The following is a 26,896-nucleotide window of genomic DNA, read 5'->3' on the forward strand; positions in this document are numbered from 1 at the left end:
CCTCCCACCTTGGCCTCCCAAAGTGCTGGGATGACAGGTGTGAACCACCATGCCTGGTCAAGAGAAGTTAATTTTCTGTGCAGTATTAAAATGGCAAACAAATGTTACAACACATGCCAGTGCTGGCCAATGAGTATTGCCTCTTTGGAGCAGTCAACAAAAAGACTTTACAGCCTCTTTTAGGTTTACTTATTTTTTATTTTTCATTATTTTTTGACCTGTTAGCAGGAAGCACTCTTTCAGGTTTTTAGGGGGAAACAATGTGATAGATTAGTGATGTCTGTTATGTGCACCATAAGAGATAATGAGGATATGTGGGTTGTGCATGGAGGTGGCATTTGAGCTTGGGTTTTAGAATATAAAGCTAGGGGCTGGGCACGGTGACTCACACCTGGATTCCCAGCACTTTGGGAGGCTGAGGCGGGCGGATCACCTGAGGTCAGGAGTTCAAGACCAGCCTGGCCAAAATAGTGAAATCCTGCCTCTACTAAAAACACAAAAATTAGCCGGGCGTCGTGGCAGGTGCCTGTAATCCCAGCTACTGGGAGGCTGAGGCAGGAGAACTGCTTGAACCCACAAGGTGGAGGTTGCAGTGAGCCGAGATTGTGCGATTGTACTCCAGCCTGGGTGACAGAGCAAGACTCTGTCTCAAAAATAAATAAATAAATAAATAAATAATAATAATAATATAAAGCTTGGGTCCAAACCACCGCCCTATCTTAGGTACTTGTTTAACAGGGTGAAACTTACAAAAACGCTCTGAGCCTCAGTTTCCTGATTCGTAGATTGGAGACAGTGGCGCCTCTCGCACTGCAGGGTTGTGCTGGGAATTAGGGATGACGGATGAACACATCCTGGACAATCATAGGCACACAAGTCATTTGCATTTACTCTGTCCCTGACTTGCTCCTGTCTTACACTTTCTGCTGAAGATGTAATCATTGATTCTAGAGCCCCATGGTCTGAGATTCCTGGAGATTTCAGGAGTTGCCAAGGAAAGAGGCCCCACAGATAGGCAGACTTTCCCTGCAGGCTTGCACTGCAAACCCCAGATGCAGGCTGCCACAAGGGAAGGCTCTCCTCAGTCTAGATGTCTGAAGCATCGATGATGATAGAAGGGCGCTGGGTGCCCAGGGTTCCAGTATATCCCTGCTTGTGGGCAAGTCTCCAACACACTCTTGCCATCATCCTTCTCCTAGATGAAGGCAATGATATCCTAAATGGCCTCTTGGCTTCCTTTCTTGCTCTTATTTTATTTTTTTGAGAGACAGGGTCTTACTCTGCTGCCCAGGCTGGAGTGCAGTGGTGTGATCTTGGCTCACTGCAAGCTCTGCCTCCCTGGTTCAAGTGATTCTCCTGCCTCAGTTTCCTGAGTAGCGGGGATTACAGGTGCACACCACCACACCTGGCTAATTTTTGTATGTTTTGTAGAGACGGGGTTTCACCATGTTGGCTAGGCTGGTCTTGAACTCCTGACCTCAAGTGATCTGCTGGCTTTGGCCTCCCAGAGTGCTGGGATTACAGGCATGAGCCACCTTGCCTGGCTGGATCACATTGTTTCTAAGGCCCGTTCGGACTCTGAGAAACACCTGACAAGCGTGCTAAGAGTTCTACATTACTGAGAATTTGCCACAACATTTTCCCAAGCCTTGCTCCTACCTGGAAGTGGCATTAATATCTCCCTGTTTGATTCTACCGGGCCCTTTGCAATCTGCTGGACCCTGGATATGCACATCTGGGGAAACAAGCGGGCGAAGGAGTCTTGATTGAGAAGGGAGGTGCTTTCAGAGCACTGGCATGCCATGAAGTTGTGACCAAGAAGGTTGGAGAAAGCTGAAAATCTGAAGTGACAGCATGTTGGCTGCTGGCCCTCCTGGTCTCTGAGACCCCCAATCTCCTCCGTGCATTTCCCAAACCATGCACTACCCTTCCTTTGAGCTCTTCTCATATGACTTGTGTTTACTTAACATTTTTCTTGAAATCAACTTGCTTTTTCAATTTAGAAAAGTAATTTTCCTAGAATTCTTTCCAATTGCTACCTTCTGGCCAGGTGCAGTGGCTCATGCCTGTAATCCCAGAATTTTGGGAGGCCGAGGCAGGTGGATCAGCTGAGGCCAGGCGTTTGAGACTAGCCTGGCTAACATGGTGAAACTCCCATCTCTATGAAGAAAAATGTAACAGATTAAAAAAACCTAATTGCTACCTTCCCCCCTCAAATTTTATTTGCTACAAAGGCAACTGGGAAAAGAACATAATAAAATTAAAGCAAGTTATTCAATTAAAAGCCAGACAGAGTTGACTGCCCAAGGCCACAGCCCCAGGCCTGTCTCTTTCCTTTCTCTAGAGACTGGGAGAGAGCAGACAGGTGTTAAAGGCAGACTGGTATCGCATGGGGACCCTTTCCTTGACATGGTCAGAACTGAAAGAGAAATTTAAATCAATCAGTAAATCAAACAGAATAGGAATTGTCAGGGTACGTAGCAAACGCTGCTAATTTTTTTTTTTTTTTTTTTGAGACGGAGTCTCGCTCTGTCGCCCAGGCTGGAGTGCAGTGGCCGGATCTCAGCTCATTGCAAGCTCCGCCTCCTGGGTTTACGCCATTCTCCTGCCTCAGCCTCCCGAGTAGCTGGGACTACAGGCGACCGCCACCTCGCCCGGCTAGTTTTTTGTATTTTTTTAGTAGAGACGGGGTTTCACCGTGTTAGCCAGGATGGTCTCGATCTCCTGACCTCGTGATCTGCCCGTCTCGGCCTCCCAAAGTGCTGGGATTACAGGCTTGAGCCACCGCGCCCGGCCAACGCTGCTAATTTTTGTTTCAGCCGTGCAGTGGGCCTGAAGTAAGTTCTATTCTTTACTGTGTGTCTCAGTCAAAACAAGTCAAAACCCTGGTCTAGCCAGATAGTGAGCTCTTCAGTCCCACCCACTTCTCCTCGTCCCTTTTCTTTTGATTAAAATGCTAATTAGCTCTCTCTGCTTCCCTCATGTGTCTGGTGCATTGTGGGGAGGGGCTAAATGAGCTAAGAGGCCGAATTCAATGTTAAAATCAGTAAAGTGAGAGGAATTCAGGTGAAAGTGGAAACAAATTCTTGCAATTAGCTCTGGAGAAAGAATAATCATAGTAAAAGTACCAGCTCCTGTTTATTTACTTACTGTTCACCTACTACACGCAATAGACCTTCCATAGGTCCTTCGGGTGATCTGCAGGATTGGCCTTGTAAAACCGGTTCAGAAGCCTAAAAGGCTTGTTCAAGGTCTTAGAGCTCAAAAGCCAGAAATTTCTAGTCTTCGCTGCGCCTGATGCTCGCTCACCAGAAGCTAAGCCTTGTGTCAAAGCTCCACCCAGACCAAGCAGGTCTGAGTCTCACAGGTGTGACCTGGGCATCGGGGGAGCTCTGGAGGCTCGGAGGCTGAGAACTACTGTTAATTACCTTAAAGGGTGGACGGTGGGCCCTGCATACGACCACAGGTCGGCGTGATCCTCAAATCCTTGGAGTTGGAGGTCAAACATCCCAGGGATACAGGGAGAAAAAAGGCTGTGGTGGCTACTGGTGGAGGCGGAGTGCGAGGTGCTGGATATGAAACTGCTTCTGGCTGGGCGCGGTGGCTCAAGCCTGTAATCCCAGCACTTTGGGAGGCCGAGACGGGCGGATCACGAGGTCAGGAGCTCGAGACCATCCTGGCTAACATGGTGAAACTCCGTCTCTACTAAAAAATACAAAAAAAAACTAGCCGGGCGAGGTGGCGGTCGCCTGTAGTCCCAGCTACTCGGGAGGCTGAGGCAGGAGAATGGCGTAAACCCGGGAGGCGGAGCTTGCAGTGAGCTGAGATCCGGCCACTGCACTCCAGCCTGGGCGACAGAGCGAGACTCCGTCTCAAAAAAAAAAAAAAAAAAAAAAAAGAAAGAAACTGCTTCTTCCCGGCGTCTCCCCAATCTTGCATCCTTCAAAATGATCTTACCCTCAGACTAGCCATCCCTGGCCTCTCACTGACCTGCCATATAACCTCAGGCACATTAACCTTTCTGTGCCTCAGTTTCCTGATCTGTAAAATGGGAGTAATACCAATTGGAACTATTTCGTGGGCTGGCAGAGGTCCTTGCTGTTTACCCAGCCCCACAGCAGTGCCTGGCTGCAAACAATCATTGAATAAACGGTAAATACTCAACAAGCAGCCTACGAAGATGGCGTCTGACTCACCTTTCTACTCCGCAGCTTCCCAGGTCCTGTGAACACGAACTCTTTGCATGCATCATTGGTTAGAAACGGACCCCCTAGATCTCTCTAGAAAAGACCCTGCCTCTCATTTTCCTATCAGCCGTTAGGACCAACACAAAAGTGCTGGCAGATGCTGGGGACATTCCTTTCCCATCTGCAGCCCCAGCTGCTGGCTTCTCTGCAGACTCAACCGGGACACAAAGACACACTCAGCCAAGTGCACTTCGGTTGTCAAGGCCAGGGGTCGCCATGGCAACCCATAAAGCTGGAGCCCTGGGCCTCAGCAGACGGGGCTACCAGGGCCCCATTCAGGGGCGGTGGCACAGGGACAGACGCTTTATCTCACATCCAGCTTTCTCCTCAGACTTCAGCTGCAACAGCCTCTTCTGACTTTCCCCTCGGCATGGGCCCCAGCCCTCTCTCCCTGCAGGCATGACTTCCTATCATCTGCCTCTTGGGCATCATAAAATCATCAGTGACTTGTATAGGGAGACAGGAATACTGCTCTTGGAAACAGGCAAGTGTCTATTCCTGAGAAAGACTGAGAATGATGTTGGGAAAGTAACATGAGCCAGAAATTGGGTCTAAAGTGTGGCTGGGCCGGATATGTTATCTAGGCAAGTTGCTGAACTCATCAGGGCCTTAGTTTCTGCATCTGTAAAATGCGAAGAATGAAATCTATTTGTGAAGTCAGGAGGCACTTAACTGGCTTAAGGTCAATTGAAGAAAGTACATAGGATGTAGAAAAGATGCCTGTTGCAGGCCATTTTGTTTCCAAAGAGCTCTTTAAAATTGTGCATTTTGGCTGGGTGCGACGGCTCATGCCTGTAATCCCAGCACTTTGGGAGGCCGAGGCAGGCGGATCACCTGAGGTCAAAAGTTCGAGACCAGCCTGGCCAATATGGTGAAATCCCAACTCTACTAAAAATACAGAAATCAGCTGAGCGTGGTGGCAGGTGCCTGTAGTCCCAGCTACTCGGGAGGCTGAGGCAGAAGAATTGCTTAAACCTGGGAAGCAAATGTTGCAGTGAGTCGAGATCATGCCACTGCACTGCCATCTGGCAACAAGAGTGAAACTCCATCTCAAAAATAAGTAAATGAATAAACAAAAATTGTGAACAACTTCTTCTCCTCCTCTTCCTCCTCCTCCTCCTCCTCCTCCTTCTCCTTCTCCTTCTCCTCCTTCTCCTCTTCCTTCTTCTTCCTCTTCTTCTTCTTTTTAGACAGAGAGAGACAAGGTCTCACTGTGTTTCCCAGGCTGGACTTGAAGTTAGTAAAGGCACTTCTTCTATAGCCTGATGAGCTGCTAAAGACTATTGGCACATGCGGTGGCCCTGCTACCAGCCTGAACATCCAGATTTCATAAGAAAGAAGCTGGTCTGCCTCAACCTCTTTCATCCTCTTGCCCCTGTCCTCTCTGTCCACCTCAATCAGGAATCCAGGGAGCATGAACACATCATTGCTAGCAGGCAGATAGTTACCCAACCTGTGACAAAATTGGAGAGAAAAATGAACAGACAGGGCTTCAAATCCAAGCCTCCGAATGTGAGACACAGAGAGCCTTTGTTCTGGTGTAGGAAATAATATGGAAGGAAATATCTGCAAAAGGATAAGCTAGTTTTGGATTTCTGATCCTACAAGGGAGAAGGAGTGAAAGAATGGAATTGGCTTAGAAAGGATGCTTGTACCCATGCTGAAGTAGCTACCCGGGCCAACGCCACAGAAGGTCCGGCTTATAAAATCTGTTTGTTCAGTTCAATAAATGCTTTCTGCACACCTGTGCTGAGCCCCAGAGATTCCTCGGTAAACAAGGACACGTCCTGCTGTGTTCTGTGGGACCTTGTGTTCCCGTGGGGAGTCCAACAAGCAACAAACAAATCGGGTCGGCTTGATTGGAGGAAACGCACTTCCCGTTCAGAGAAAACAAACCACTTTCACGGACTCCAGAAACTGCTAAGTACGCAAAAATCACAGCATATAACAAGTGAAACATTTATATCTCCTTCAAGGACCACACAGTTCCAGACTTGGAAACACTTTGTTGGTGGCTAGAGTCACGCTGTGTGCCTGGCAGCATTCCTACATTCACTTGCAAAGACCTTAACTTTTCTGTAATTCAAAGTATCTTTCATTTATGCCTGTGTGTGTAGGTATCTGCTCTGATTTTATGAATGAATGCCAACCATGTCAAGGTTTCATATACACCATCTTATCTCCTCCTGAGGAGACAGATACTTCTATTCCCATTGTTCAAGGTGGTATAAGGAGGCCTCTAAAACCCTGCCCCCCTGACTGAGGCTGCCATTTAGGGTAGGGGCTGGCTCAGGGGACCTCAGAGACCAGCTCTGGGAAGCATGTACCTGGAGGGTGCCGTCCATTTCCAGGGTCCAGAATAGTGCCTGGCCATTGTAGGTGCTCAAAAATACTTGCTGAATTCAATCATGGAGTTTCAGCCCTATACTCCGACAACCGCAGGAACGGAACTGAAAAGCAACCTCTGAGGCCCATCCGTCAGATTAAGGCAATGTTTCTCAAACTTTTTTTCATTGTCATTCCCCTAAAGATTCTTTATTAGCTACATACCCCATGAAATTTTAATTCCACAGATAAATTGTACATCGGCTTATGTATTGTATTTTATACCTGTACTTTATTCATAAAGAGTAAGATTTATTTTCTTCCCCATAAACCAATGTTTACTCTCTTGGGAATACTGATCCCACTAAGAATGCAGGGATTAAGCGCACACCTGCCATGTGCCAGTTGCTGGGTTGGACATTTGTTCTCCTTCATCTTATTCCATTCTTGCAACCATATTACACACTATGCATCACCAACCCTCTAAGACTGAGGATGAGTCTGAGGTTCAGAGAGGGTTGTGGCTTATCCTGTGTCACACAGCTTGTCAATGGCAGAGCCAGTCTTCAAACTCGGGTCTGTGAGGCTTTAAAGCTAGTGCTGTTCTGTTTCCTTGCACAGAGAAATAACACGCCCAAGCTCACCTCGTGGAGAAGAGGTGATCCGGGACCAGACGTGTAATCCTAGCACTTTGGGAGGCCAAGGTGAGAGGGTCGCTTGAGCCCAGGAGATTGAGATCAGCCTGGGTGACAGAGCGAGACCCCATCTCTAAAAGAAAAAAAAAAAATAGGTGATTTGGGATTTTAATTTAATTCTTAAATTAGTTCTTCTGATTCCAACTTCAGTTTCTTTTTACCCAATACATTGCCTCAAAAATATCTTTAGGCTACTTGACAAACTCACTGGGTATAAAAATCAGTGTCTTGGACTATCCCAAGAGGGAAAGGAATAGAAAAGGGACAGAAAGAGGTGCCTGATGGATTGATTGGGAGACTTTGGTCTAAGCTAGAGCACCAGGTCAGAGTGTAGTTAATGTAACGTAGAAATCAATTCACTGGGCTGTCACCTGCTGGTCTGGTTTGGTTTGGAGTCACAATGAAGGCACAGGTAGTTTGATCTAAGGCAGTCCTGCCCAACAGAAATATAACACAAGCTTTCAATGCAAACCACATAGGTAATTTGACATTTTCTGGTAGCCATGTGAAAAAAGCAAAAACAGCAGCAACCAATTTTATTCATGTATCTTATTTAACCCATTGTATCTAAAATGTAATAATTTTGATACATAATAAATATAGTTATTATTATTATTATTATTATTGAGATGGAGTTTTGCTGTTGTTGCCAGGCTGGAGTGCAGTGGCACGATCTCGACTCACTGCAACCTCCGCCTCCCAGGTTCAAGCGATTCTTCTGCCTCAGCCTCCCGAGTAGCTGGGATTACAAGTGTGTGCCATCACCCCTGGCTAATTTTTGTATTTTTAGTAGAGACAAAGTTTCACCATGTTGGTCAGGCTGGTCTCAAACTCCTGACCTCAAGTGATCCACCCGCCTCGGCCTCCCAAAAGTACTGGGTTTATAGACGTGAGCTACCATGCCCGGCTATCAATATAGTTATTAATAAGATATTGTGCATTTATTTTTCGTGTGTATGCTAAGTCTTCAAAATCTGGTGTGAATTTCACACTCACAGCACATCAGAGTTTAGAATAGCCACGTGTCAGATGTTCAATGACCAGATCTGATGAACGGCTACTGTACTGGCCTGTGTGGGCTGAGACATTGCATCAGGATTGGAGTGTGGTCACAGGAACATACAATCTGATCTGCTGAAATGCCACGGCCTGCCTGGGCCTGTCTGCCGCAATGACTCAGGAACAAGTAGTTTAGTCTAGGAGAGGCTCTCAATGGGATCCAATAAAAAGGGAGTGCAGACATGGCTGGCTACATGACGTGTGGGACCCAGTGCATCAAATAAATATTCGAGGTCCCTTGTTAGAAAATGGTTACAAATTGCAAGCCAGTGACATGGGGGGATCTTCTGAACACAGGACCCTGTGTGACCACATAGATCACAAACCCATGAAGCAGGCCTTGGGTACAGAAGAAAAAAAAAACCCTCCAGGTTTACCCATCACTGACCAAGGCGAGGGTGCTGGGATCACATTTGCAGCAACAAATACAATTAGCAGCAGCAACAGCAGACACTTACTTTCGGCCAAACCCTGTTCTAAGTTCTTTAGATATCATAATACCCATCAGAACAACCTTCTGATATTATAATTATCCACTCGTAGCAAAAAAAAAAAAAAAGGAAACAGATCACAGAGAGGTTAAGTGATTTGCCCAACATCACACAGCCATGTAGTATCTTTAGTACTAAATTTCACAAAACAGGGGGTTGGGGCATAATGTGGCCTGGACTTACATCTGGCTCTGCCTCTGTTTTCTCCACTGGAAAGCGGGTGTGATAGAGCTGTCCCATCCCCAAGCTGCCCTGAGGATGAAATGAGATAATCCACGCACAAAGCTAAGCACAGTGTCCAGCCTGGGCACTGGAAAATCTTCAAACCCACATAAAAGTTATGAACGTAGTTCCACAACTGCCTGTAATCCTAGAAACTGTTAACATTTTGCCATACTTGTACCCACTCTATTATCTATCTTCTGAATTATTTGAGAGTTAGTTGTGGATGTTGTGATATTTCATCCTTAAATCCTTCAGCCTGTACCTTCTAAGAACGAAAATATTCTCTTATATAACCTAGTACAAACGATCTGAGATACAAAGTCACTCTCATGAAGGTATCATTAATAAAATACTATTGTCTTTTATTTATTTATTATTGGCCTATTCACATTAAAATGTTATTATCTAATATATAATCTATATTCAGATATTCCCACTTATCCCTAAAATGTCTTCAAATGTTTCTTTGGTTTTTTTTGAGACAGGGTCTCGCTCTATCACCTAGGCTGGAGTGCAGTGGCATGATCATGGCTCATGGCTCGCTGCAGCCTCGAACTCTTGGGCTCAGGTAATCCTCTTGCCTCAGCCTCCTGAGTAGCTGAGACCACAGGCACACACCACTATGTCCGGCTAGTTTATTTTTATATTTATTTTTTGTAGAGATGGGGTCTCGCTGTATTCCTGAGGCTAGTCTCTAACTCTTGACCTCAAGTGATCCTCCTTCCTCGGCCTCCCAAAGCACTGGGATTACAGGTGTGAGCCACTGAGCCCAGCCCACAAATGTTTTCTGTTCCCTTGATCCAGGCTTCATCCTAGGATCAGACATTGCATTTGGGCTCATGGCTCTTTTATTTCTTTTAACCTGGAACCATTTCTCAGCCCTTTTGCCTTTTAAAAGACATTGGCATTTTGGCCGGGCGCGGTGGCTCAAGCCTGTAATCCCAGCACTTTGGGAGGCCGAGACGGGCGGATCACGAGGTCAGGAGATCGAGACCATCCTGGCGAACACGGTGAAACCCCGTCTCTACTAAAAAATACAAAAAAACTAGCCGGGCGAGGTGGCGGGCGCCTGTAGTCCCAGCTACTTGGGAGGCTGAGGCAGGAGAATGGCGTGAACCCGGGAGGCGGAGCTTGCAGTGAGCTGAGATCCGGCCACTGCACTCCAGCCTGGGTGACAGAGCGAGACTCCGTCTCAAAAAAAAAAAAAAAAAAAAAAAAAAAAAGACATTGGCATTTTAAGAATCCCAGCCAGTCATTTTGCATGTAGTTGCGTGCATAGTTTTCTTTATGTCCTTGCAAAATGAAGTGCAGCTCACGGGCAAATGTGGGGAAAGAGGTCGGTTGGACACTTGATGTCAGAGGCTCCAAGTGATTTCAGCAGGTAGAGGAGGGCGTATAGTGTTAGCTGTTCTTGGGTGGAAATTAAAGATTTCCGGGAAGCAGTGACAGGGGATGTTTAACGATGATTAGCACTTAGCAGGTGCGGTCGTGGCAGACAGAGGCCAGGGCAGGGGAAGGGGGATGGCAGCCCGGAGGAAATGCAGGCAGCAGCAGTGTGTCTGAGTGTGAGAGTATCACGTGTGATCGGGTCTGTTCCTACTTGAACTGGAAACTTCCTGAGGCCGGTCCTTGTCTCCAGCTCTGTCCTCTCTGCCAGGGTGCCCAGAGTCAGGGTTCACTTAGAGCAACTGGCTGCCAAGTTTCCCAAATACCCAGGGACATGCAAAGCACAGAGGACCCCCTTCCTCCACCAGCGGCCTGGCTACCAGCTTGCACACACCAACCGCAGGAGCTTCAGCGGCAACCTGTCAGGATTCCATATCTTGCCCTGCAAATGAAATTGCATTTTCTAAAATTGCTTTCTTCTGGTTGCCTCTTGGGGCATAGGCTGCTTCTGGGAAAAAAATTCAAAATGAACTTCTAATCAGCCACAAGATGTGAAGAGAGCGGCTGTCCAGAGCTTCCTGATATCTACTCTTGGCGTGAGCCGCCCAGGCTGTCAACTGAGATTCTCACTGTAAACTCTGTCTGAAATGCCCAGTGACAGCGCCCCCTGAGCCTTCCATTCCCCTGAGTTTCAAAGAGAAAGGGGTGTGTGTGTTTGTGCTGTTCTTGTCCTTAGAATGAAGGGAAAGGATTTGTTTTGGGGCTTGAACAAAAATGCCTTTTCAAGGTGACTCTCACTTCATTTCCTAAGACCAGATGCAGGAAGACTGTGGTGTTGCGAGCCTACTGATGAGAGCAATTCCTTATCTCATCATTTCTATATCCATCTTTCATTATTTTGTCCCCACTTTAAAGGGTCTCCTCCTGCTGTGTTCACAAAGCGTCCTTGAAAAATCTGTGATGTACATTTGTGTGTCCACACAGAGAGCCAGGCACATGTGCACACAGGTGCACAAGGGTGTGTGCCCACACAGTTGCACACCCCAACACCACAGATAACAGGCACTGACAGACACTGGCACCACCTCCCCATGCCAGAAGATACATAACATACACACGTAAGGATGCACACGTGCACACGCACACACACATGTGCACATGCACACGCAGACACACATAAACATTTGCACTCACGGTGCCTGGTAGTCGGAGTCCTGTGGCGAGCTCAGCTCGCCTGCTTAAAATGCCTTCTCTATGTCATTCTGCAGAGGCCAGGAATGCAGCTGGCTGGGTTCATCCTAACAGGTGCTGTTGGGCACCAGCTCCCTCCTCAGGAGGGTGTCCTGGATTTCCAGGCAGTCCCAAAACATGGGCACAGGTAGAGGAGACAGAAAAGGGCCCCTTGGAAGCAAAGCAGGTTTGGGAAAAGGATGCGCTCAGCTGGAACCCGGCAAATGCGCAAGGGAGAGGAATGGAGGGAAGGTGAAGGAGGAGGGGAGAGACAGAACGTGAGGGACTGAAAGATGGATTCAGAAAGAGAAGGGTTTTCAGACAGAAACAGAAAAAATACAACACAGAAACAAAGATTAACAGAGGCATCAAGAGAGAGATAAACAGAGAGAAAAAAATAGAATACAGATTTTTAAAAAGATGTTTTAAACCCAGCTAGGTTTAAGCCAGAAGGAAAAGCCACATCATTTCAGACCTTGTAAAATAGGCTATCTCCCTCCCCTTTTTCCTTCCAGGGGCCTCTTCCTAGATTTTTTTTTTTTTTTAAACAGGCTCAGGAAGCCCTGAAGGGACAAAGCAGAAATCCAGGGCTTCAGATGCCTAAATGGTTTTCCCAGAAGTCTGCTGTTGCGGTGTTGCAGATGCAGCCACAGCCATGACGGGGCTCCGGTGGGGGGGCGTCAAGTCATCTCCAGGACACCCAAGGCAGAGGGGCTGCTCTGGCTCCCATGCTCCACCTGACCCTGTCTGGGGGGTTGGGGAGGAACCTAGGGGAGCAATTACCCAACTCCCCCATTGTAGCCCATGCTGGGTCAACGCGGGTCCACAGGGGGTCCAGAAGAGGAAACGAGGATGGTCACAAGATGGGGAGGGGGCATGAGGGGGGGCAGAGAGCCCTCGGTCACATGCTGCTCATCAGTTACCATGACGACGGCAAGGGGGTGGAGGCACCCAGAATGGAGGCTGCAGGAGAGACACACTGGTTCTAAATCACCGTGACAGCGCTTCGGTTGAGCTATTACGCCGTTGCCGAGGCAACCAATGGGATCAAATCGCAGAGGAAATCTATAATTATTACAAGCCAGATACCGGCATCCTCGGTGCAGTAATCAGCACGTTAGGGCAATTCAACCTGAGCTCTGAGAGGGAGGAACGTCAGCCCCCAGCCCCCAAATCGGGGCAGAACAAGGACCAGAGGGGACTCCACAGAGCAGATCTGTTGATGCTGCAGATTGGGAACCTGGAAGGATCTTTTTGGCCAAATAAAACATAAATTGAGGGGAACCACATGAAATTGACAATATTCACCAGTGAGCCACCGCGCCTGGCCCATTTCCCATGATTTTAAATGAAACTTTCCAATGCACAGCAAAGCCGAAAGAATTTTACACTAAATCCCTATATACCCACCACTAGCCTCCACCATTCACATGATTACCACCTGTGCTTTATCACATCCTGTTTTTGATGCATTTCAAAGTAAACTGTAGACATCAGTATCCTTCCCCCCAAAATATTTCAACCTGTATAAAATTAAGCACTTGGTAATTTTTAAAACAAAAATAGTAATTTCTTTCTTTTCTTTTTTTTTTTATGAGACGGAGCCTTGCTCTGTCATCCAGGCTGGGGTGCGGTGGCACCATCGTGGCTCACTGCAACCTCAGTCTCCCGGGTTCAAGTGATTCTCCTGCCTCAGCCTCCTGAGTAGCTGGGACTACAGGTACAAGCGACTACACCCAGCTAATTTTTGTATTTTCAGTAGAGATGGGGGTTTCACCATGTTGGCCAGGCTGGTCTCGAACTCCTGACCTCGAGTGATCCACCCTTCCCCGCCGGCCTCCCAAAGTGTTGGGATTACAGGCATGAGCCACTGCACCTGGCCAAAAATAGTAATTTCATATGGTTCAATCTAAAGACAATAAAGTCTAGGTTTCTGTTTTTTTGTCTGTCTAATCTTTCATCCATCTAGCCTTCTCTCCCTCCATCTCTCCAACCATCTTCTCTTCCTACCCATCCATTTTTCCATCCATCCATCCATCCATCTATCTACCCACCCACCCATCGCTGGGAGAACTCATGCACACTCATGGTTCCCACAAATGATTCACTATCCCCAAATCCTCTCCCTGGTTCAGTAGGATGTCCTTCATATCAAGTGCAATATGTTCTCACAGTTATCATCATCTTCTCCTCACTACACCTATTTCCTTTCCTATGTTGAGCATCTCCATTAACAGACCCACTGCCTACTCATTTGTTTAAACCAGAAACTCAAGAAATCTGATTCCTCCTTCCTGTTATCTTCCTTCACCACCACACCACAGAATTTGACTTCCGCAGTAGCTCTGGGCCCCACCCTTTCCCTCTTTCCTTTGTCCTTGTTCGGGTACCCATTGTTTCCTACCTGGACAGCTGCCCCCACCTCCTGACAGTCCCCCAGCTGCCATCTCACCTTTCCTCTGCTTTCTCCACACTGACTTTTTATCATGAAATATTTGGCCATATTCATGATGCAGGAGAACTGGCACTTCATTCATTGCTGGCAGGAGAGGAAATTCATACAAATGGCTTGGAGAGCAATTTGTCAAAATCTGTAAAATTGTAAGCGTACAGACCATTTATCCCTAGCATAATTCTACTTGAAGGAATTTGTCTCATTTATATAAACTGAAAATCACCTAATTGTCCATCAGTGGGAACTGGTTAAAATAAACTGGGGTACATCCATCACGCAGAATAACCTCTATTCGACAAAAAGAATGCGATGGCGCTTTCCATACTGATGTGGGAAAGTGATTAATGTTGGTTGCTGGTTGTAATAAATGTTGGTCTTCTCTCTTGTTCTAAAGACTCCTGTAGAAACCACCTAACCAGAGAGTGAGGTAAACACAGAAACACACTTTGGAGACTTGGAAAGTTGAGAGAATCCAGAAGGTTGGTACAAGAAGGCCTAGTTCTAGTTCCTGCTCAGATGCAAAGGTGCTTGCTCCTGAGCCTACTTCCTTTCTCTCTCTCTCTCTCTCTCTCTCTCTCTCCCTCTTTCTCTCTCTCTCCCTCTCTCTCTCTCTCTCCCTCTCTCTCTCTGAGCAGCCTTCTCTCTCTCTCTCTCTCTCTCTCAGCAGCCTCAACCTCCTGGGCTCAAGCAATCCTTCCATCTCAGCCTCCTGACTAGCTTGGAGACTACAGGCATGCACTACCACCCCTGAGTAATGTTTTTATTTTTATTTTTTGTAGAGACGGGGTCTCGCTATGTTGCCTAGGTTGGTTATGAACTCCTGGGCTCAAGCAATCCTCCCACCTCGCCTCCCAAAGTGCTGGGATTAAAGGTGTGAGCCACTGTGCCCAGCCTCTCATCTCCCTAAGGGGCTGACCATACCTCCCACGGTCATTCTGAAGATCAAATGTCGACATGGAGGTAAAAATGGCACGCGAAAGTCTATCTTGCTAAACAAATGAGAGTTACTGTTATTCATTTGTCTTCAGAGTTTACTTAGCCCCCTTCTGAATACTAAACATCCCTAACACATGTAACAAAAGCTATAACCTTTATTTGTGTTTGAGCACCTGTTTTGTGCTAGGACTGAGCTAAGTACTTTCTATATATTATCTCATTGATTGAAACAGTGCTTTTGTGCTAGGGATTTTTGCTTCCATTTCACAGATATTAGTGGAGGCACACAGAGGTTAACTGGCTGGGCTTGGTGGTTCACCCCTGTAATCCCAGCACTTCCGGAGGCCAAAGTGGGCGGATTCCTTGAGCTCAGGAATTCAAGACCAGCTTGGGCAATATAGTGAAAGCAGGTGTCTACCAAAAAAATACAAACATACAAAAATCAGCTAAGAGTGGCGGCACACGTCTGTAGTCCCAGCTACTCAGGTGGTGGAGAGAGGATGGCTTGAGCTTAGGAGGCAGAGGTTGCAGTGAACTGAGATTGTGCCACTGCGCTCCAGCCTGGGTGATAAAGTGAGACCCTGTCTCAAAAAAAAGGCTAACTGACTGTTCTAATAGCACACAGAGAGTACTGCTACCCTGATAAGCCCCTACATCTTTCTGATTGCCACGTCCACGCTTTTCTCATTCCTTAACCATTGCTACTTTCTATATCATGCCTTTAGACCTGTACGATTGAAAATAAATATAGGCCTGGCGTGGTGGCTCACGCCTGTAATCCCAGGGCTTTGGGAGGCCAAGGCAGGCGGATCATTTGAGGCCAGGGGTTCGAGACCAGCTTGGCTAACATGGTGAAACCCCGTCTCTACTAAAAACACAAAAATTAGCTGGGTGCGGTGGCAGGCACCTGTAATCCTTGCTACTCTGGAGGTTGAAGCAGGAGAATCGCTTGAACCCAGGAGGCGGAGGTTGCAGTGAGCTGAGATCATGCCACTGCACTCCAGCCTGGGCGACAGAGTGAGACTCCATCTCAAAAAAAAAAAAAAAAAAAAGAAAAGAAATATAAATGTGAGTCACGTGTGTCAATTAAAATTTTCTAGTGGTCACATCAAAAAAGAAAAGAAACAGATAAAATTCATTTTTTAGAACACATGGAAAAAGGCAAAAATCGAAAAAAGATAAATAATACATTAAAAAATAAATCACTAAAAATAAAGAAATTAATATTAATTCTATTTAACCTGATGTGTCCTCAAAATCTCATCATTTCACCATGTCATAAATTAGCATAAAACTAATTACTATGAAAACGAATTAGTGAAATGTTAATATTTTGATATCCTTTTTGGCATACCAAGTCTTCAGAATTAGATGTGTGTTTTACGCTTACAGCACATCCCCGTTCAGACGAACCCCATTTCAGGCACTTGGTAGCCAGGTGTGACTCACTGGAAAATGTAGCTAAGGTGGGACTGACATACACCTAAAGTGAGACTAAACCTTAAATAACAATACTGGCCACCGTTTATTGAGCACCTCTGTTTATTCTCATGAGTCTGTGGAGTAGGTGCTCTTACAAGCTACAGAGGGAGAAAATAAAGCGCAGGTAGTTTAGAACATGCCCCAGATCTCGGAGCTATTTACCTGGGGAACTGCAGTTTGAACCAAAGCCCAAAGCTCATCCAGCAACCTGGCTTCTCCTGTTCTTGCCAATGAATGCCGAATATTTATTACATGTCAGTCATGTGTCTGTAAAATTTAAATCCCTAAGAAAAGAATTTAATCTGTGGGAGTTAATTATAAAGAATTTGATTGGCCAGGTGCACTGGCTCACACTTGTAATTCCAGCACCTTGGGAGGCAGAGGCAGGGAGATTGCTTGAGTCCAGGAGTTCAAGACCAGTCTGGGCAACAAAGTGAGACACAGCCCTGTCCCTGAGTCCCCCCACCTCCGCCACCCCACGACCGCCATCCCTGTCTCTACAGAAAATAAAAAACCATTAGCTAGGTGTGGTGGTGTGCACCTGTGGTCCCAGTTACATGGGAGGCTGAGGCAGGAAGATCCTTTGAGCCCGGGAGTTTGAGGCTGCAGTGAGCTACGATCATACCACCGCACTCCAGCCTGGGCAACATGGCAAGACCCTGTCTCTTGAGTTAAAAAGTATGCAACTAATTCTGAACTTCTGACCAGCGTGAGACCTTAAGAACTGATAATAAACCAAACAATTAATTTCTCTCTGCCAGCAAGTCTCCTTTTGTCTAGATGGGATGAGAATTAGAGGGAATGATCAAGTTCAGGCTTCCACCCTCCAGAGCAGCTACCCGTAGGAACACAAGGCGGACTTCATTCTTCCATGGGATCACATCTCAGGAAGTCCACTGGTTCCAGCTTTCTCCTCCTACTCAGGCCAAGTTTGACCACCGATTTTAATTATGACATGCAAGTACTGGCAAGATTCTCTTGGAGATGAGGATGGCGGTGATGATTTCGTGAGTTTCATGACTGGTTCTGGGATGATAACCTGGGGTTGCCAATATCCCTAACTCCTGCCCGGGTGCAGTAGCTCACTCCTATAATCTCGGCACTTTGGGAGGCCAAGGCTGGAGGTTTGCTTGAGCTGAGGAGTTCAAGACCAGCCTGGGCAACACAGCGAAGCCCCTGTCTCTACAAAATAAATAAGTAAAGTTTAAAAAAAGTTCCCTAATTCCTGGCTAGGATGCACTGGAGTTAAGTCCAGCTAGCTTTTAGGTTCCACAGTGTGGCTGCTGTTTTAGAAATGTAAGCTTCTCTCTTGCCTCTTGCAAACTGACATAAAGGTAAATCACATTTTAGCTCTCACTTCTTGAACATAACCACAATTACATGGTCATCAACTTGAGGGTGAAATTAGGGAAGGGAGGAAGAAAAGGGACTCTCATTTGCCTCTAAAATGTCTCTAACTCTGGGCTGGGCACATTGGCTCACGCCTGTGATCCCAGCACTTTGGGAGGCTGAGATGGGAGGATTGCTGGGCCTAAGAGCTGGAGACCTGCGCAACATAATGAAACCCCGTCTCCACTAAAAATAAAAATAAAAAAAATAGCCTGGCATGGTAGTGTGTGCCTGTAGTCCCAGCTACTAGGGAGGCTGAGGTGGGAGGATGGCTTGAGTCTGGGAGGTCGAGGCTGCAGTGAGCCGTGATTGCACCACTGTACTCCAGCCTGGGTGACAGAAGGAGACCTGGTCTCAAAAAAAACAACAAAAAAGTGATTATCCTGCTAGACCACCATGGGCATTGCTCACTAGCACGGGGAGAGAGTCATCTTCCAGCCTCCACTGCCCTAGCCTGTCACTTCTCAGCTCAGCGGTGGCTCCCAGCCTTTCATGAAGCATCTGGGACCTTGCCTAACCCACTTCTGCCTGCCTCTCTTTCCTGAGTCCTGACATGCCACCCCACCCATTCCACCCTCTGATTCCTGGAGGGCACAGAGCTCTGCAGCCTCAGGGCCTTTGCACCCGCCATTCTTGCAGCCAAGTCTGCTTCCCTCACTCCTCCTTAGCCAAAACCTAGGAATCACTGAGGTCTCAAACACTCCATTTTATCTCTTCGGAGAAGCATTTATAAACCTTCTTGTGGAAATACAATTGTCTTGCTGTAATTTCTTAGAGCTCCTTGTGTAATTCTTTCTATTCATCAGTTAGTACTTACATATTTATTTGCATGAGTATCTTTGTTTTTTGAGACAGGGTCTTGCTCTGTCTCCCAGGCTGGAGTGCAGTGGCACGATCTTGACTCACTGCAGCCTCCACCTCCCGGGTTCAAGTGATTCTCGTGCCTCAGCCTCCTGAGTAGCTGGATTACAGGAGCACGCCACCATGCCCAGCTAATTTTTGTATTTTTGGTAGAGACGAGGTTTCACCATGTTGGCCAGGCTAGTTCATGGCCTCAAGTGATCCACTCACCTCGGCCTCCCAAAGTGCTGGGATTACAGGCATGAGCCACCATGCCTGGACTCTTTTTTTTTGAAACAGGGTCTCACTCTGTTGCCCAGGCTGGAGTGCAGTGGTGTAATCACAGCTCACTGCAGCTTTTCCTTCAGGGTTCAGTTGATCCTCCCACCTCAGCCTCTTGGCTAGGACGACTGGTGTGTGCCACCATGCCTGGCTAATTTTTTGTGGCTTTTTTTTTTTTTTTGAGCTGATAATTTTTTTTAAGAACTGATAATAAACCGAACAATTAATTTCTCTCTCCCAGCAAGTCTCCTTTTGCCTAGATGGGATGAGAATTAGAGGGAATGATCAAGTTCAGGCTTCCACCCTCCAGAACAGCTACCCGTAGGCGGACTTCATTCTTTCATGAGATCACATCTGAGGAAGGCCACTGGTTCCAGCTTTCTCCTCCTACTCAGGCTAAGTCTGATCACTGATTGACAGGGTTGACAGAGCCATGTTGCCCAGACTGTTCTCAAGTGATCCACCTGCCTCAGCCTTTCAGCGTGTTGGGATTACAGGCGTGAGCCACTGCAGCCAGCATGAGTATCTTTTCAATGTGTGCCTTCCATGCTAGCCCTGGAGATGGACTGCACAGTGCCCAACACACCCAACAGGCACACTGAATATTTGTCCAGTGAATTCTTATTATTCCCGTTTTACAGATTAAGGGAGCTGAGGCCTTGGAAGAAACGTCATTCCCCAAAAGGACAGAACTATAAAACAAATTATTGCGATTCCACTGTGTGCAAATTCGTAATCCAAGCGCACCGAGGTTCTACCAAGAAATGTGGGCTAATGGCTGGTGCAAAATTATACTCAAGCATTAGCATCATTTGGGCTATGAAACCTGACTTCCCTCTTAGCTGCTTTGTGAAACTGAGGAGGTGCGTCAGGTGTGGAGTCAAATCTGTTCTCTTTGAAATGAGATCCAGAACAAAAAAACAACCAACCAACCAACAAACCAACCACCAACCAACCCACTGCCTGGGAGTTCAGCTATCCTTCTGTCTGATCTCAGGTCTGAAAGCCAGACCATCACCCCTGGCTCGCTCTCTCTCAACAGACACTGCTGGAGAGTATCTGAATCCAGCCCTTTTGGAAAACAACATAAAGAGATATTAAATATTTTGACCTCAAGAAGTCCCAACTCAGTGTTACAGCTCTTTTAGAATTTGTCTAGCAGGCTTTCCAGTAAAGACTGGAAAGCCCTGATATGGTTTGGCTCTGTGTCCCCACCCAAATCTCATCTTGAATTGTAATCCCCATGTGTTGAGGGAGGGATCTGGTGGGAGGTGACTGGATCATGGGGGCAGTTTCTCCCATGCTGTTCTCGTGCTAGTGAGTTCTCACGAGATCTGATGCTTTTAAAGTGGCAGTTTTCCCTGCGTGCTCTCTCTCTCTCCTGCCGCCTTGTGAAGAAGGTGCCTGCTTCCCCTTCACTTTCTGCCATGATTGTAAATTTCCTGAGGCCTCCCCATGCATGTGGAACTGTGAGTCAGTTAAGCCTCTTTTGTTTATAAATTACCCAGTCTCAGGTAGTATCTTTATAGTAGAGTGAAAACTGACTAATACAGCACCCTGTCAAAAAAAAAAAATCCCAACTCTAGAAATTCAGCTAATGCAAGCAATACTACATGAAGGAATAGTTCTATGCTCAGAGATGTTCAGAGCAGTGTAATTTAAAGAGCCAGGCACAGTGTCTTATGCTTATAATCTCAGCACTTTGGGAGGCTGAGGTGGGAGGATTGCTTGAGGCCAAGAGTTCGAGACCAGCCTGGGAAACATAGTGAGACCCCCATTTATACAAAAATTTAAAAAATTAAAAAAAAAAAAAAAAAAGAAGCGTGCTCAGTTGAAAACAATGTAAACGACCAATGGTAGAGGATCGCTCAAATAAATTGTGGTAGAACAACTTGATTATATGACATTTACTGAAAACTGTGTAAAAAGACAGGGAAGTGATTTTTGAAGCCATGTAATGAGAGAAAAAAAGAACATAAAATTTTATATGCAGTTTGGCTATAATTTTTTACAGGCACAAAAAAAAAATCATGGCCGGGCGCGGTGGCTCAAGCCTGTAATCCCAGCACTTTGGGAGGCCGAGACGGGCGGATCACGAGGTCAGGAGATCGAGACCATCCTGGCGAACACGGTGAAACCCCGTCTCTACTAAAAAAATACAAAAAACTAGCCGGGCGAGGCGGCGGGCGCCTGTAGTCCTAGCTACTCGGGAGGCTGAGGCAGGAGAATGGCGTAAACCCGGGGGGCGGAGCTTGCAGTGAGCTGAGATCCGGCCACTGCACTCTAGCCCGGGTGACAGAGCCAGACTCCGTCTCAAAAAAAAAAAAAAAAAAAATCATAAACTGCTACACAATAAAGGAAGACTGGAAAGAAATGTGGTTTCTGTTTAACACCACTGCATTTTGGATATGAGGCTATGGCGTGGCCATCTACTTGTTTCCACCTTTTTGTAATTTCTGATTCTTCATTAACAACCTGTATTATTCATTTTATCAAATGTTTGGAGAAAAGAAGCCTCTCTGGCATTTTCAAATAATATGCACAGAGATACTTCACCAGGGCATGAGAGTAACTTCAGTGGATGGCAGTCCAATGTGTCCAGATATTTAATTACAGGAAAACAACTATTGAGTAACTCGACATGGCATTAACAGACAGCCCCAGAGGCACTTGGAAATTGATCTGTGTTCGGTTTGGTTTCTGAAGGTGTGGAAAGAGGAGATGAGCTTCCAAACAGACTATAAAAAGGACATTAGCTTTCTGGCATTGCATCAGCCAAATTGGATTCTAGTTCCCAGGTGGAAATACTTAAAGTTGAAAGTAGGTCAACCCATTCAGGGCGTTTAGCGCACTTGCAGTTGACACAAAGGGAAACTTCTCGACTCATCCCAAGATAGTGGAAGAAAGGAAGGCTTGGAGTTAAGAAGTCTCAAATTTCTGGAAGGCCAGGAAAGAGGATGTTCTTGAGGCTCTGTGCTCTGGGATGCAGACTGTAGCCTAAGGATCCACAACTATGGCCACTGGCCTGCTTTTTTAAATAAAGCTTTATTGAAACACAGCTACACCCATTCATTCATGGCTGCTTTGGGCTACAATGGCAGAGTTGAATAGTGGCAAGAGAAACCACAAGGCCCACACGCCAAAATTATTTACTGTCTGGCTCTTCACAGGAACAGTTTGCTAACCCCTCATGTAGGCATTCCGAGCCTTCAAACTATAGGTCTTTCCTATCTTCCTAATATCAAACTGGTGATCCATTTCACTCAATTTCAAGCAGAGTTCAGATTTTAGAGAATGGACACAGACCCAAGCCACTTTTGCCCTCAGACACTGTCTCCTTTTTCTGCTAACATACCAGCAACACAAAAAGTGCATGCTTTTCCTAAGTCACCATTTGCCGTCTACCTAAATGTTCTATTATTTATCAACCTTCCAATGGCCCCCTGATATGGTTTTGATCTGTGTCCCCACCCAAATCTCACATTGAAATGTAATCCCCAATGTTGGAGGAGGGGCCTGGTGGGAGGGAACTGGATCATGGGGGTAGGCTTCCCATGCTTCTCATGAATAGTTTAGCACCATCCCTTTGGTGCTGTTCTTGTGATAGAGTTCTCATGAGATCTGGTTGTTTACAAGAGTGTAGCCAGGTGTGGTGACTCTCGCCTGTAATCCCAGCACTTTCGGAGGCCAAGGTGGGAGGATCACCTAAGGTCGGGAGTTCGAGACCAGCTTGGTCAACAGGGTGAAACCCCGTCTCTACGAAACATATAAAAATTAGCTGGGCATGGTGGTGCACGCCTGTAATCCCAGCTGTAGTCCTAGCTACTTGGGAGGCTGAGGCAGGATGACTGCTTGAGCCAGGGAGTTCAAGACCAGCCTGAGCAATACAGTAGACCTCATTTCTACAAAAAAAAAAAAAAGTTTTTAAATTAGCCAGGTGTAGTGGTGCACACCTGTAGTTCCAGTTACTTGGGAAACTGAGGTGGGAAGACTGCTTGATCCCAGGAGTTCAAGGCTGCAGGGGAGCTATGATCAAGCCACTGCACTCCAGCCTGGGTGACAGCAAGTCAACGTCTCTTCAAAAAACGAATTGTGGGATTTCACAAACAGTGTAGAGGGAGACGCCTGACACCAAGGAGTATCTACTGTACGATTCCATGTATAAAGTTCTAAAATAGGCGCAGCTAATCTATGGTGAACATGTTAAATAGCAGTTACCCACTGGGGCATGAGGGAACTTTCCTGGGGGCTGGGGATGGTCTAGATCTTTATCTAGGTGCTTGTTACATGGTTGTAGTCACAGGTGAAAATTCATGGAGGTGTGTATATAAGTTCAGTGCAGTTTGCTGTGTTAAGTTATTCATCAACTTAAAGATAAAAGGAGGAAGAGAATATCAGGAAAGTCCAGCCCCCTTGCCCCAAAATTAATTTTGCAATTTTAGTTAATGGTTCTTGTCCAAGTAATTGCAAGCTGTGAGAGGGCAAAAACCACACGTGCAATACTCATGTCAGTATCCTACACCCAGCACAGTGTACATACAGGGCAAGCATGGAGAAGTATTCACTGCAGGCTGGGCGCGGAGGTTCATGCCTGTAATCCCAGCACTTTGGGAGGCAGAAGTGGGTGGATCACTTGAGCCCAGGAGTTTGAGACCAGTCTGGGCAACATGGTGTAACTCAGTCTCTAGAAAAATTACAAAAAAATACTAAAATTAGCCAGGTGGCACACACCTATAGTCCCAGCTACTTGGAAGGCTGAGGTGGGAGGATCACTTGGGCCCAGAAGGTCAAGGTTGCAGTGAGCCAGATCATGCCACTGCACTCCAGCCTGGGTAACAGAGTGAGGCTCTGTCTTGAGAGAAAGAAAGAGAGAGAGAGAAGAAGAAGAGCCAGAATAAGAAGAAGGAGGAGAAGGAGAAGAGAAGAGAAGAGAAGAGGAAATATTCACTGCACCAGCCTGGGCAACATGGCAAAACCCTGTCTCTATAAAAAATATTAGCCAGGTGTGTTGGTGCACACCTGTAGTCCCAGCTACTCAGGAGGATGGGGTGGGAGGATCGTTTAAGCCCAGGAGACCAAAGTTGCAGTGAGCCGAGATCACACCACTGCACTCCAGCCTGGGTGACAGAGTGAGGTCCTGTTTTATTTTATTTTATTATTATTATTTTTGAGACAGAGTCTCACTTAGTTGCCCAGGCTGGAGTGCAGTGGCATGATCTCAGCTCAGTGCAACCTCCAATTCCCGGGTTCAAGTGATTCTCCTACTTCAGCCTCCTAAGTAGCTGGGATTACGGGCACCTGCTATCATGCCTGGCTAATTTTTGTATTTTTGTAGAGATAGGGTTTCACCATGTTGGCCAGGCTGGTCTTGAACTCCTGACCTTAAGTGATCCAAGGCTGTTTAAAAAAAAGTTCGCTGCAAAAATAAATAAATGAAGTAATCACTACTTAAGGGGCCGTTTGCACATTCCAAAGATGGCCGCAACAGCACCTCCCCTCCCCAGTCTCTTCCCTCTGTGACCTAGTCACCCCTCACTGGGAGGTGGCATCTATCTCTCCCTACATTGGATCTGGGGCAGTTCTATAACTACTTCAACAAAAACTATATGGCACACAGTGGAAAACAGGCAGTTCCTCAAAAAGTTAGATACAGAATCACCATATGACCCAGGAATTCCACTGCTAGGTACATACCCCAAAGACTGAGAGCAAGGACTCAAACAGATCCTTATCTGCTGTTGTTCATTGCAGCACTACTTGTTTTTTGTTTGTTTGTTTGTTTTTTCTTTTTGAGACAGAGTTTCCCTCTATTGCTCAGGCTGAAGTGCAGTGGTGTAATCTTGGCTCACTGCAACCTCCACCTCCTTGGTTCAAGTGATTCATGTGCGTCAGCCTCCCCAGTAGCTGGGATTACAGGTGTGTGCCACCACGCCTGGTTAATTTTCAGATTTTTTTTAGTAGAGATGGGGTTTCGCCATGTTGGCCAGGTTGGTCTTGAACTCCTGACCTAAGGTGATCTGCCCACCTCAGCCTCCCAAAGTGCTGGGATTACAGGCACGAGCCACTGCGCCCTGCCAATTGTGGCACTATTCATAAGAGCCAGAAGGCCGGGCGCAGGGGCTCACACCTGTAATCCTAATACTTTGGGAGGCCGAGGCGGGCGGATCACTTGAGGTCAGGAGTTTGAGACCAGCCTGGACAACATGGTGAAACCTCATCTCTACTAAAAATACAAAAATTAGCCAGGCATGGTGGCAGGTGCCTGTAATCCCAGCTACTTAGGAGGCTGAAGCAGGAGAATCGCTTGAACCCGGGGGTTGGAGGTTGCGGTGGGCTGAGATCGCGCCATTCCTCTCCAGCCTGGGGGACAAGAGTGAAACTCCATCTCAAAAAAAAAAAAAAGGGCTAGACGGTGGAAACTAACCCAAGGGTCCATGAGCAGATGAGGAGATAAACAAAATGTGATTTCTCCACACAACAGAACAGAGCAATTGCTGAAGGAGGGCCATGCGCTCAGCTACTCTCAACCACTCCTCTGGCAGCAGACCAGGTTGGAACCCTAGGGTCATCAGAGAGAGTACAGTCCTACTGATCTCTGGATTTTGGACTTCTGGCCTCTAGAACTGTAAGAGAATAAATTTTCATTGTTTTGAGTCACTTAGTTTGTGGCAATTTTTTTTGCAGCAGCTCCAGGAAGTGAATGTATGATCTCAATGAATATTTTTACCAATCATGTCAGTTATTACTATTACCACCTCCAATTTACACAGGATCACCTCCTGTGATTTAAAACTTGCACAGGGCAGGTGTGGTGGCTCACGCCTGTAATCCCAGCACTTCGGGAGGCCGAGGCAGGTGGATCACCTGAGGTCAGGAGTTTGAGACCAGCCTGGCTAACATGGTGAAACCCCATCTCTACTAAAACTACAAAAAATTAGCGGGGCGTGGTCACTTGTACCTGTAATCCCAGCTACTTGGGAGGCTGAGGCAGGAGAATCGCTTGAACCTGGGAGGCGGAGGTTGCAGTGAGCTGCAATCATACCACTGTACTCCAACCTGGGTGACAGAGCAAGATCCTGTCTCAAAAAAACAAAAAACAACAACAAAAGAAGCTTGCACAGGAGGAAAGGGAGGTTCAAATTCATACATTATTACAAGGGCTCGGATCTGAACCCAGGCACTGACTCAATTGCTTGTGTCTGGACTGTTCCAGGCATTTCCAAGTCATCCTCTCTTCCTGTCTCCACCTGAATCCAAGCCACTTCCACTTGTAATTGGCTGTGGCAGCCGCCTAAGTGGTCGCTCTGATCTCATCGAGGTCTTGTTCAATCCACTTTGCACGGAGCAGCCAGAGGGATTATTTTAAAGTGAAACACATCATGTCACTCCCTAGTTAATAACCTACCAAAGATCTCTAATTGCAGAGATAATAAAACCCAACCTTCTAATGATGACCTCAAGGCCTCCCAACGTGGGACCTGCCATGCATCTGCTGTGTCCCTGCCTGGAATGAGCTTCCCCCAGGCCCGAAACGGCTGTCTCATTCTTCAGCCCAAATACCACCTGCTCAGAACAGCCTTCCTTGACCCAAACTTAAAGTAGCCCCACTGCTTTCAGATCAACACATTTTATTTTTGTCCCCCTTATCTGTCTCTTTCTCATTTGTTCATGATTCATCGTCCTCTCTCTGCCAGCCCGCAAGCTCCTCGTCTCTTGTTTTCCTTGATTTCACAGTCAATGCGCAATGTAAGTTACATGTTGAGTGTTGGTAATTCCCTGGGACACGGACGCCTCTGGGGATGGGAGCAGCAGGCCAGTTTTCCAGGAGGAAAAATTGAAATCAACGAATGATGG

At 46.7% G+C, this 26,896-nt stretch overlaps 3 protein-coding genes and 1 non-coding gene across 6 annotated transcripts in view; 2 read left to right on the forward strand and 2 right to left on the reverse strand.

Annotated features, from left to right (window-relative positions):
- The window catches only part of TMEM114 (transmembrane protein 114), a 996,508-nt gene that overhangs the window by 823,741 nt on the left and 145,871 nt on the right, over positions 1-26,896 (forward strand). The gene's annotated exons all lie outside the window — the stretch shown is intronic.
- PMM2 (phosphomannomutase 2) overlaps positions 1-26,896 on the reverse strand; it is a 278,683-nt gene that overhangs the window by 106,731 nt on the left and 145,056 nt on the right. The gene's annotated exons all lie outside the window — the stretch shown is intronic.
- The window catches only part of ABAT (4-aminobutyrate aminotransferase), a 106,579-nt gene that overhangs the window by 59,486 nt on the left and 20,197 nt on the right, over positions 1-26,896 (reverse strand). Inside the window, exon 1 of one of the 3 annotated variants that reach the window (XM_050774359.1) lies at positions 11,623-11,631. The exons of 1 other annotated variant lie outside the window; for it this stretch is intronic. The gene's annotated coding sequence lies outside the window, so the exon portion shown is untranslated. Of the gene's footprint in view, positions 1-4,196; positions 4,413-11,622; positions 11,632-26,896 lie in introns of those variants that run through there. One more of the 3 variants, XM_050774358.1, reaches the window with a different exon arrangement.
- Positions 20,171-20,232, forward strand: LOC126945203 (U7 small nuclear RNA). The gene has a single exon (XR_007722365.1). It is a non-coding gene; the product is annotated as a U7 small nuclear RNA (small nuclear RNA).

Source organism: Macaca thibetana, chromosome 20, assembly GCF_024542745.1.
Source record: "Macaca thibetana thibetana isolate TM-01 chromosome 20, ASM2454274v1, whole genome shotgun sequence".
In the NCBI taxonomy this organism is placed as follows: Eukaryota; Metazoa; Chordata; class Mammalia; order Primates; family Cercopithecidae; genus Macaca; species Macaca thibetana.